This window comes from Colossoma macropomum, unplaced genomic scaffold (genome assembly GCF_904425465.1).
Source record: "Colossoma macropomum unplaced genomic scaffold, Colossoma_macropomum, whole genome shotgun sequence".
In the NCBI taxonomy this organism is placed as follows: Eukaryota; Metazoa; Chordata; class Actinopteri; order Characiformes; family Serrasalmidae; genus Colossoma; species Colossoma macropomum.
In genome coordinates this window covers 148,688-160,990 of record NW_023495549.1, presented here as the reverse complement: position 1 = coordinate 160,990, position 12,303 = coordinate 148,688, and positions in this window count along the sequence as shown.

The following is a 12,303-nucleotide window of genomic DNA, read 5'->3' as shown; positions in this document are numbered from 1 at the left end:
CCGATGACTTGAAAAGAAACTATGACATGGTTGTGTCTTTTACCCAAAAAATGTATCCTAGCGTAAATAAAATGCGTGCCATGAACTGTATTCAATGTGCTAACTCTGGTGAAAAATTTAGATTGTACTTGTAATACATTTTAAAATAAGTCACCCCGGTTGCCGTCTTATTTTCAGGTTCAACAGGTAGGGATAGGATTAGTTTAGCCATTTCCTCATCTCCTTGTTTGACTATGTTTAAAAACTTTTGTAGGGCTGATGCATAAAATGTGGCCTTTTCATAAGGAATCAAGTCAGACCTGGTCAAAATATGATGCATCGTTTCATCTAAATCATTTTCCACCGTGTTTCTAACATTTTCTTTACCGCTCGTCATGGTTTTTAGCTTATCGAGTTGGTGTTGAGGTACCAAATACATCTTTTCAGTGGTTTCCATGCTATCTCTGATAGGATGCTATTAAACTGCTGATGAAGGGAACCGCCACACTCAGTAAAGGCAGAAGAAATCCTCCGTATTGATTAACGGCTGTTCTTTTAGACTCTAAAGTCGTTCTTTTATTGGCAAAAAGCTTGATAATTTTTTTCTGTCTTTTCAACTGACGGAAAAGGAATGTTTCCTCTCAGCAGATTTAGGGCTATTTTGCAGATAGCTGGTATGAGATCGGTGGGAGCTTTACGTAATATAACCTTTCTTTCTCCCGGTGAAACCAGATATAGAGATCTCAAAGCCTGAAAATTTCTCTTTAGTCAAACAGACATTATTGTCTTTTTATTTCTTTCTTTCTTTCTTTATTTATTTTTTCAGTATTTTAAAGCTTTTATTTTTTTTGGTACATACACGGCAGGATTCTCCCAGGACAACAGTCCTGACCTGAGACGAAATTTTTCTGGCATTGTTGCTTTCAAGTCTACAAATAAATATCCGTAAGGTCTAGCGGTAGCATCTTGGTAACATTCTAAAAAGTACTTGTTGTTGCCCGGGTACATTTGACATGCCAGTATGCTGATCTGTAGCTTGTCTCTAGGATTTTTAAAAAGTTCCATGTAGTTTTTGTTTAAATTGATGGTTCTGCTACTTCTCCCTTGGAAAAACAGATTTTGAACCAAATAGATGCTCAGGTTTCTATGGTGAGTATATTTTGTAAAGGCTTTTTCTACTTCCTTGTTCTTGCTGGCTGTTTCCATCAAATCATCAATCACCAATAAGTTTGTTTTGTGGGGAGGAAATAGTTCATCATCACACAAAGAGTCGGGTATACCTTGAACAAAGCAGATGTTTATTTTGTTCAACAGCTCATCATAGAGAAGCTGCCAGCACATATAGCATCATACAGTTTGTTCTGGGATTTTTGACATAGAATACATACAATTTACAGTAACAATTTGATAAAAAAAGATTTTCCACTATTGCTAGGTCCACATACAATACATGAAAATGGCACTTGAAGCCTACTATCAAACCCTTTAGGCACAACCATTTTAAAATGAATTAAATCAATCAATAACCGTAAGGTAAAGTTGTAAAATCTGGTAATAGAGTAAACAACTCTGAATCTTTTCATCTGTGCTTTGTTTTTCAAGTGAAAGCCTCTTTTATTTCTAACAATTTGATTGTGGGTGGTGATTATTTCTCTGGTGTGATTAGGGTTTTTCACACACTCATCAACCAGTTCTGTCAAGGATTTCAAGTTCACAATTTCAGTGTTAGTGTAGTTTAAAGTAATACCTTTGACTTTCATCGTGGTCTTACCTTTAAGAGTGCGATAACCGTTGCTTTTTGGACCTCCGCTGACAAATTCTTCTATTTGATCATCTGTGTCCAGTTTGCTTGTAAGACCACCTAAGTAATCACCCAAAGACGGCATCCAATCACCTTTTTTACTTTTGAAAATGATGCTGTCAGTATCTGTGTACAAGTACCGCTGTTGCAGTCCATCTATCAAGTTGTACAGTTCAAGTCTAGCATAGGCTGTAGTGAAGATGCCGATAAAAACATTAGCTTTACCTGGTTTGAGACGCATATCATCCGTGTATTGCCACTGCATGATTGCCACCTCATCATTCAGAAAAGAGAAAATGACTCACATTATACATATCTGAGAACAAACTGCAAAAACTCGTTAGGGTCTTTGATCAGTGAATTGTTTGACCTGTCGGGTCTCTGACACATCTTACCCCACAAAGAATTCAAAGTCAGTTTAGCCACAGATCTCTTCGCAGGATTAACGACTATGCGAGATTCGTCCAGCTTGATCCCCTCATTCTCCTCATACTTTTGAATGTACTCTTTTTTACTAGACTCATTAACTACCCAGGAGGGGTACCCTGAGCTCTGCTGTTTTGTCTTCAGAAACATTTTGATGTAATCTGCAAACAACTCATCTGACTGGTTAGGAAAATGCCAGATTTCAAACACCTTCATCACTCCGTAATCCTTCTCGAGGGTTTTCATCACCTCCACACTATGCCAGGGACTGATGATAAATGGCCCCAAAGGTTTGTGAAGACTTACGTATTGGATGCCATAAGTTTGAAGGGTAGCATTTATCACAACCGTGATAAAAACAACCAAAAACTCAAAAGCTTTTTGAATACTACCATCTTCAAAGTAACCATCCACAAAGTAGTTTCCAAACTTGACTTCACCTTCAGTGACAGCGTGTCAAATGGGAATTTTATCTCTGTCAGAGAGGTACTCGAGCCACTGGATAGAGGTTGTGGAGTGTGATTTCTGTCTGTCGATGTAATTATCTAAAGGCGGAATAGCTAAAATGTTTTCAGGCAGGAAGTTGGTTCTGAAGATTTTCAAACAGATGCTGGCGATTGTGATACATTTGAACGGATCAACCCCCGTGCTGTTCAGTACCTCACTCCTGAAAGCACAGCACCCCATTCTCAGAATGCGAACGCCATTTTCACAATATTCAGCCATCTCTTTCTTGAAGTCAAAGACTTTTCCCATGAGTGTATTGTACCACTCAAAAAATTAATCTCTTTCTTTAGCCATCATGGTAGCTACCCTGTAGAACTCGGGCTGTGAATAAGGTCCTACATAGTTCTGATTTTCCCGTGTATTCCAGAAATGCAGAAAATACCCCTTTTTTTCCATTGTGAAACCCATGGCTTTTGGAATAGTGCTCAGTCTCATAGGGAGAAAGACTATCGATGAATCTCTGTTCATATTCAACATCTTCAAAACACAAGATTTTACCACCTTGTGCTATGATGCTAGGTGCTATTCCTTCTTTTACCAAATGATTCAGCAAAAGATATGAATCATACCCTCTAGCATTGTGCGCTATGAAAGTGTAGCCTAAGTATTTTTCCCTGCAAAACCTCTTAAAGAATGCAGCAACGCATCCGTCTCCGTCGGCTGTCCACACATTACCGCTGAAATCACTGCAGCATATGTAATTTGCTATGTGGTAACTTGTCTGTTGATTGGGCTCAAAATCATAAAAGATGAACCTTTCATCCAAAGGTTCTCTTTTTAAAGGTTCTGTAAAACATTTGTGCGCAATTTCTGATTTCACTTTGGCAGCGCAGTCTTTACATAGACTCGTACGACATTGATGCTTTTTGGATCCTGTACCCTTATTCTGCACAGTGCTGCATTCAGGACAGTAGAATCTAGTTTTGCACAAAGAATATTCTACATCCGTCCCAATAGCTGATTTATGTTTATCATAACAATATTGCGATCTACAAAACCTTAGACATTCTTTACATTGTACAGTCTTTCGAGGCCGATTGGGGCAGTCACGGTCGAGACATACGTTGCAACAGAAATCACATTTGTGATGTTTCGCATTGTTAAAGCCTGCATGACAGTAAGGACAGATGTAGGACGTACCTAATACACCTTTAAGATTTTTCACTCCATAATAATGGTTTTCTTGCAAGAACAACTAAATGGTTTTGTCATGGGGCATCTTGGTGTTTTGAAAAACAGAGTGACTGTTTTTGTTAGCGGCTCAGTACAACGCTACAATTTTGCAGTTCAAACTTTGCTCAAAACGCACTACATCGGGAAAGCTAACCATATCGTTGACAGATAGCCCTACATCATGTTGCAGTTGCCTTGCAATTTGTTCTACTTGAAAATGTTTTTATCAGGATTCAATAATTGGGAAACACATAAGGCAAAACATAGGTTGTCTTTATTGTAAAACACGTACAAATGTTTCATCTTTTTCTGAACAAATTCAGAGTTGAAGATGTGTAATAGCTTTTGCCACCCTCCCCCTTGTGGGGCATGCGCAATTCGAATCACTAGTTGCAAAGTTTCACCCGAAAGTATTTCAAATTTACTCTGTATGGCATTTTCGAGCAACGACAGAAAAGAATTCAATTCGATTATCCCATTGTTTACCTGAACACACGATGAAACATTGAGTGAATCACCTTGAATTTCAACATGTACAACATCACTCGGACCTACTTCATCATTAGCCACATCCAACATTTGGTTTAAAATCTCAAGAACTATCAGCAAAACTATCAACATTACCTAGTGAGGAAAAGTTTACCCGCCTTCTAATTTCTGTGGTGTTGAACCTGTCCAGACGATTTATGATAATATTTCAATCTATACCATTTCCCATTTCCGTCGTTAGGTAAAGGAGGAGAAACGTTAATCAGTCCATCCTCTCTTTCAGCATTAGGTAAAGGAGGAGAAAAATCATTCAGTTCATCCTCTCTTTCAGCGTTAGGTGATGGGGGATTACTGATTTCATTATCAGCCATAAAAGAGTTATGTTCATCATCATGAACAGGACTGGTTGATGAGTTCTGGCTTAAATTTACCAAATTATTGTTTAATCTCAGAAGGCTTTGGTTTAGTTCATAGAAAAAATCCTGAGATGGCACATTTTCTGGGATACTGTGAGGCAGTGGTACAGACTCTATATTAGAGTTGTGTTCGTGAGATACTGACAAACTTTCATTAAGTTGGTTCACTGCATCTATTAGAAAAGGGTTCAACTGAATAGACGGTCCTTGTTCTTGCAGATCGTTTCGTAACCTTGATAGACTTTGGTTTAGTTGATAGAAAGCATCATGCAGAGTTTCTGGTGTGATTTGTAAGGTATTATTAGGAGATGCTACAGATTCAAAGTCTGAGCCGCGCTCATGAGTTAATGACAAACTTTCATTAAGTTGATTCACTGCATCTAATAAAAACTGATTCACAGTTGTGTACTTATTGTGTTCGATTAGAGTATTTTGTAATCTTGACAAATTATGATCCAGTACAGACACTAACTGATTTGGGGTGTTTGAAAAAGGAATGATGTTAGGCTTCTTAGCATCATTGTTAAAAAGATCACTGCAAGGGTGTTTCTGAGCCATTTGACATATATACAGTATATACATATATACATATATACAGTATATTACAATGATTAATAAACAGATTAACGCGTTCTTTAAACTTGGAAAAAGCAGAACAAGCATCTTGCCTTGATCCGTGTGCAGTCACGTGTTTAAATTTTTGTAGAGACAATTCGACGGCCCATGACAGATACCGGAAATCGTAAATGTCATTGACTTCTTCCTGCCAGAATGGTTCCTGATGGGAGACGTGACTGAAATCTAAAGAGGAACAAACATACAATTAGGACTTTTTAGATAGACGTAGAAAAGTGTATATATATAATAAATAAATAAATAAATAAATAAATAAATAAATTTACTTACTCAAAGGACTTAGTCTTGAATCAGCGAAGAAATTTGCAGCCTCGTCGTCAAGCGAAGGTCCAGAACATCACAATGTCTAAATTGCATCATGATTCAGTGCCATATACTGTTTACTGAAGTAGCCTAGTAGGTATATCAACATCTTATGTAGTCAAAAACTGAATGTCAAATCAAATAAAGTACAATTCAGTGATTTTTCAACAACATTTATTGTCAGTTTTCTCTTTTTAGAGCCGCCATGTAAAATAATCTGGCTCACTCTTGTTTCCAACTGCTTGGTTCTCCCCCGTCCCTCCGCTGTGTGTGCCTCACTCATTCGAGTCACGATGCTCATCGTAATGCACAGATCTGATTGGCTGAGTAGCATCACGTGTGATATTTACAATGCATGTGATTGGTCTGTGTGTCTCCTGGGCCGCTAAAGCTACCGTAAAGGCTAGAAAAGCTATGCCGATCAAAATAGGACCACTCTGTTGAAATGAAATAATTCTCAATAGTTTATTGGTTGTCTCAATAGTTTAGACTTGGTCGTCTGGGTCCGGACTCGGACCGCGGTCCGCCAATAAGTGACCTCTGGTGTAAAGGGTGGGATTACGGGGGGTCAAAACAGCAGAAGGTTTCTGATCAGGTTTCCTGTTCAAAAACAGATGTCTAAACCAGATGCCTAATGGGAGTTATAGGAAGCGGATCAATAAATGAAGGGTGCCCCCCCAAGGGGACAGAAGTGGTGTCCTCTGGGGGCGCGGAAGGTCAAAGGTGGTGTTTAGGATGGGGAGTTTTGTGACCTCTGGGGTGACCTGCGGGGGCGAAGGTGGTGTTTGGGGGGGGGGTGTATGTGACCTCCCGGGTGACCTATGGGGGTCAAAGGTCACAGGGGCGTGGCTACGACCTGTCAAAATTTGACATACAAAAAGTGCCCCATAATCCTCTCTCTCACTAATACCCAACATCTGATACCAGCTGATACCATGTGACGTGAGCCAAGTATATGTTGCCCTGCTAATGAACAAATGACTCAAGCTGGCAGTAAACAAGGCTGCGCTCACTCAGTGAAGTGTTGCTGATGCTGGGGCAGTCGGACGTAAAGCTGTTGGTCACTTCAAACGTTCCGGCGGAGACACCTAGGCTAACAAAATTTATGCAAAAAAGTTGACGTACAAGCCAACTTTGTTCTATTTAACTGAAGAGAATTGCAAGGTATAAATGTTAATGTGGTGATTTTTAAATTGTCTTCAGTGCACAGTGTTAGCAAAGCTGCTGTCACAGTGTGTTTGTGCAGTAGTCAGGTATGCAGCTGTTATTTTGAATATCATAACTTCACTAATAACTGCCCAGACAGAGCTGTCTTTAGGGGCTACACTTCACCTAGCATGTTAATCCAACAGAGTGTTTTTATGCAGTGTGAGTATATAATCATAGGCTTTGTTTATACACAATGGACTATTCCAACATACAGTGTGAATCACCAAGGAACAAGATTTCTTAAAACATACGTCTGATTTTATAGGATATACAACTATAGCTCAAGCAGGCAAACAAAAGACTCCAAAAAGACTTAAACTTGAAATGTGAGTATCTCAGATGTGATTCCTGCTGTCACTGTGTTGAAAGACACCAATAAGGATCAAAACTATGAAATGTACTTTACTTATGGCTTTACTCCACTGAACCTGGGGTTTATCGGCTCACCCTGCTGGCATTCCATGGCAGTGCTCTGCCATGTGATGCTGCACATCTGGCGAGATTCCTATACGTGTTGTGCAAAACTCTGTAGATGCATGCGAACCTGAACACGTTAGCGTTTCTAGTTTTATAAAGCGATTACATTGTTGTAGTTTTCTCTGTCATGTAATAGAGCTCTCATACAGGCGCATTCCCATCAAATTCATCCGTTTTGAATAAAGCGCTGCTAATTGACCCTAAAGGACATCATAACATCAAAACAAGTTTATTTACATGGATTATTCAGGGGCCCTATCTTGGTCTGGGAAACAGGCCCATGGAGTATCCAGTGTGCATTGCCTCACTTTCAGAGCCATGTACACATTTAGAGCCATTAAAACAATGTAGAATAATACACATGCGTATTTCCCACTTTTGCCTTGCCAAAAGGCTGGAATTTGAGATTGGTACTTGATTTAAAAAGCGGTACAGTGAATGAATATTAAACTTATAGAATCATACATTTGGTTCTAGTCTCTTGAAGTCCCTGGAATATTATACCATAAGGCTTATCATTGATTAAGCACCTGGAAAGCAATACAAACTTCTGAAAATCTGAATGTCTAGCTCAACTGTGTATTTTGCCCAATTATGGATGGTCATTTAAAAAAAGTCTGAGCCAAAACGAGCTGCCAGCATTGGACCAGTTGTGGCACACAGAAGTGGGCCAGCATTTCATGATTACTTCCATTAAATCTCTTGTGTAGTCAGTCACTGAATCTTCTTGTCTGTTTTTAAACAGTAACATGTTTTCTCTTTCCTTCTTTCTTTATTTCTATCCCAACAGGATGATTATGGTTCTGGTCTCTTGAAGAAAGAAATAAAAAAAAAAAATTATCAAGAAGGTGAAACAGACAGACAGTTTGGGGTTCTCATTGAAGCGCAACCTGATAAATTTATTTTTTATAATATCTGTCATAAAGAAACAAAGGACTGGATAGATGGCGTTTTGAAATCCAAAAAGCTGCTAGGTCTCCTATAGAGCGTAAATATCTAACGTTTTATTGCTTATATGTTTGCTTTACATCCTTTATTTGATAAAAATGTTTGTTTGCTTTTCCTACATTTCTCTCTCTCTCTTTCAGAAACATGCCATATCTATTTTTTCCCAGAAACACGCGCACATTTCTCATATGCATGTTATGCATGGAAAGTCAACTACAGAAATGTAGTCAGAATTGCAGTTTTCTTGTTTGCTTTGCAGATTTCTGCATTTTTGTCACTAAAAATGTAAAGAAAAAAAACAATAAAGTGTTCAGCAGTAAAATTAAGTGCATCATAAGTTTCCTAAGCCTGAAATGAATGTGATCAGCCAATGATCAGCAAGTGATAACTTTGTAATATGATTATAGGCATACAGAGTTGACTAAACTGTATGGGTCAGTTTCCTGGACTGTGCTAAGCTGAGTCCTCGATTGAACAACATCCTGAATGGAGATTTTCAACTGAAAGGAAAGTGTAGCCCAGGAATGCAGATGGTTTCATCATCAGGGCTTCATTATATTCACTGAGCAGTTTGTTTATCTCCTCTGGGTGTGTTACACACTTTAGCACCTAGATGGCGATGTTGGTTCATTAAAAGAGAGAACAGAAATGTACTCAGTTTAAAATTCAGTTCATTATTTTTATTATGTCAGAAGAAAACCCAGTATCTCCAAAATGGCAACTTTACAGCAGAAGGAAAAAAAATCTTAATTTATAGTGAAAGTTAATGTAATTTTGGATTATTCATGTGTAATTTTTTTACCATTTCTATTGGTCTGTTTATCATGAAATTTTAACACAAGGTAAAGCGTAACTGGACTTTTCCAAAAATGAAAATGCAAAGTTTTTACGTGACATATTATATATATAACCACGACCCAGAAGGATAAGTGGTTTAGATGATGTATGTATGTATGTATGTATATTATATATATGGCTGTTGTCGAAAGAAAACCTTGTATCTCCGAAATAATAACTTTACAGGAAAAGGAAAAAACATACTTTACTTTTAATGTAAATCTAATGTAAATATATATACACATATATGTGGATATATATACACATACATATATTACAAGGATTATGTTATTTACTCATTTACTCATAGGCATTGACCTTTCTTGTGTTTTAATGAAAATAATAGGATGTTTTGTATGTACAGCTGTTCAAAGCTGTGTTTGCTGGTCATGTTCTGCTCAAAATGAGCTAAAATGTTCACTATTGAAACATTCACTACTGAAACATTTGGTAAAGATTGGGTAGTGTTATGATTATGTTCAGTCATTTGTTTTAATAAAATAAACATAATTAGGGTGAAGGGTCACTCAAAGCAAAATGTAGTTCAGTCTAAAGTCCAAGTCAGTTCAAAAAAAATAAACTAAAAATGACATTCACAGCAAAATGCCAGACACAAAAGAGACTGAGAACATGGCTGACTAAGTACACAGTTGACTGAGAACCTGGTTCCCACTGAACTGACTTGGACTTTAGACTGAACTACGTTTTGCTTTGAGTGACCCTTCACCCTAATTATGTTTATTTTATTAAAACAAATGACTGAACATAATCATAACACTACACAATCTTTACCAAATGTTTCAGTAGTGAGTGTTTCAGTAGTGAACATTTGAGCTCATCTTGAGCAGAACTCAAAAATTCTAGTCAGTACATGACCAGCAAACACAGCTTTGAACAGCTGTACATACAAAACATCCTATTATTTTCATTAAAACACAATAAAGGTCAATGCCTATGAGTAAATGAATAAATAACATGATCCTTGTAAATATCGAAGGTCTTACTATCCAATCCAAACTGAAAAAAAAAAAAATTAGAAATACAATTAGGTATTCAGATATTTACAGACGTATTCAGATATACACAAGTATTATTGTATTGTGGAATGCAGAGTGGAATACGAGGAAAACTAGCACTTTATCTTCTCCAGACAAAACTGCAGGACACCTTCCCTATGACATAGTAGAGTTACATCCCCATTCACATCCACATTACTGTCCAGATAGCTTAAAATCAGACTCAAACTGTCTGATGTGCATGAAGCACTCTAGATAGTCTTGTAAGTAAATATTACATTGTTATTATCTATTTAAACCCAAGGCAGATAATAGAACGAGAGATAGTAATAAGTTAAATTCATACAAAATTATCATTTATAGAGTACTTTCTATTGGGAGGTGTCTGTCCCAAACCCTAACCCTTAAAGTTACACTTGTGAAAAAACCTTTTCTAACATTATTTCAATGTTTTTTTTAAGATGTTTTTGATTTCTTTTAAAGTAAAGCCAAAAGATTGAAAAAAAAGATTAAAAAAACTTGCAAAAAAGATTTCCCATGTTTTCATTACTGTAACACAGAGTTTAGTCTGTAGGCGGAGCCTTATTTTAGCGACACCCCTGCATTTTAGAGCAAGAAGTGAGACTGTAAATGTGTCTCAAAGTCTGAAAATCAGTGTGGAACATTAAGAATTTGTCACTACCGAAACACATTTTCTGCAACTAAGTACTTTTTTGTGTTGTAATCAATAATATCATGCTTGACTTTACAGAGGAATCTGTGTACATGTAGATATTTGTGTGTGTTTAATGGCCGAACAGTGCAGTATAACTTTATATATCAGCCAGTAGGTTTAGCTAACTAGCAGACATGATTAGCCAAAGCTAATTAGCAAAATTAGACGCTACAGAGTAGTTTTCATGTTCCAGTTGTCCCTCAAGCACTAGAACAAGAACCACAAGGTCTCAAACCTGATAATACCCACTTTCTGCTCTTCATCTGTTTACAGTGATTCTTAAATTCACTTTTTTTTGTTCTTGCTTGGAAGTTTCTTGGTTGCCAATTCAGACAAAACATTATTGTGTGGCTTTTGCATATGAATGAAAACATGTATAAACATGCCTTAAACATTCTCAGGCATAAACCACCTCTACTGGAAATGTCATTCACAGAGGAATTGATTTAGGATAAATGTTTGTCATATATGAACATACACTGACTGGCCACTTTATTAAAACCACCTCCTTGTATCTACGTTCATATCAGCTCCACTTACTATATAGGTGAACTTTGTAGTTCTACAATTACAGACTGTAGTCCATCTGTTTGTCTGTTCTGACCTCACAGTGCAGGTCTTTTTTTTGGGTTGTTTATCACTCTCAGCACTGCAGTTACACTGACGTGGTGGTGGCATGTAGATGTGTGTGTTGCGCTGGTACGAGTGGATCAGACACAGCAGCGTTGCTGCGATAGCAACCCAAGATTTCTTTCAGGCAAAGAAGTGCAAAGTTCTGCAATAGCCAAGTCAATCACTTGACTTCAGTATATTCAAGCATTCAGTCACTTACTGATGACTAAAGGTCATTTTAACTGGAGTTTTTTTGGAGTTTTTAAACATCTCAGTGTCACTGCTGGACTGAGAATAGTCCACCAACCAAAAATATCCAGCCAACAGCGTCCTGTGGGCAGCGTCCTGTGACCACTGATGAAGGACTAGAGGATGACCAACACAAACTGTGCAGCAGCAGATGAGCTATCATCTCTGACTTTACATCTACAAGGTGGACCGACAAGGTAGGAGTGTCTAATAGAGTGGACAGTGAGTGGACACAGTGTTTAAAAACTCCAGCAGCACTGCTGTGTCTGATCCACTCAGACCAGCGCAACACACACTAACGCACCACCACCACGTCAGTGTTACTGCAGTGCTGAGAAAGATCCACCATCCAAATAGTACCTGCTCTGTGAGGGTCCATGGGGGTCCTGATGACTGAAGAACAGGGTAAAAGGGGGCTAACAAAGTATGCAGAGAAACAGATGGACTACAGTCTGTAACTGTAGAACTACAAAGTGCACCTATATAGAAAGTGGAGCTGATAAAATGGAC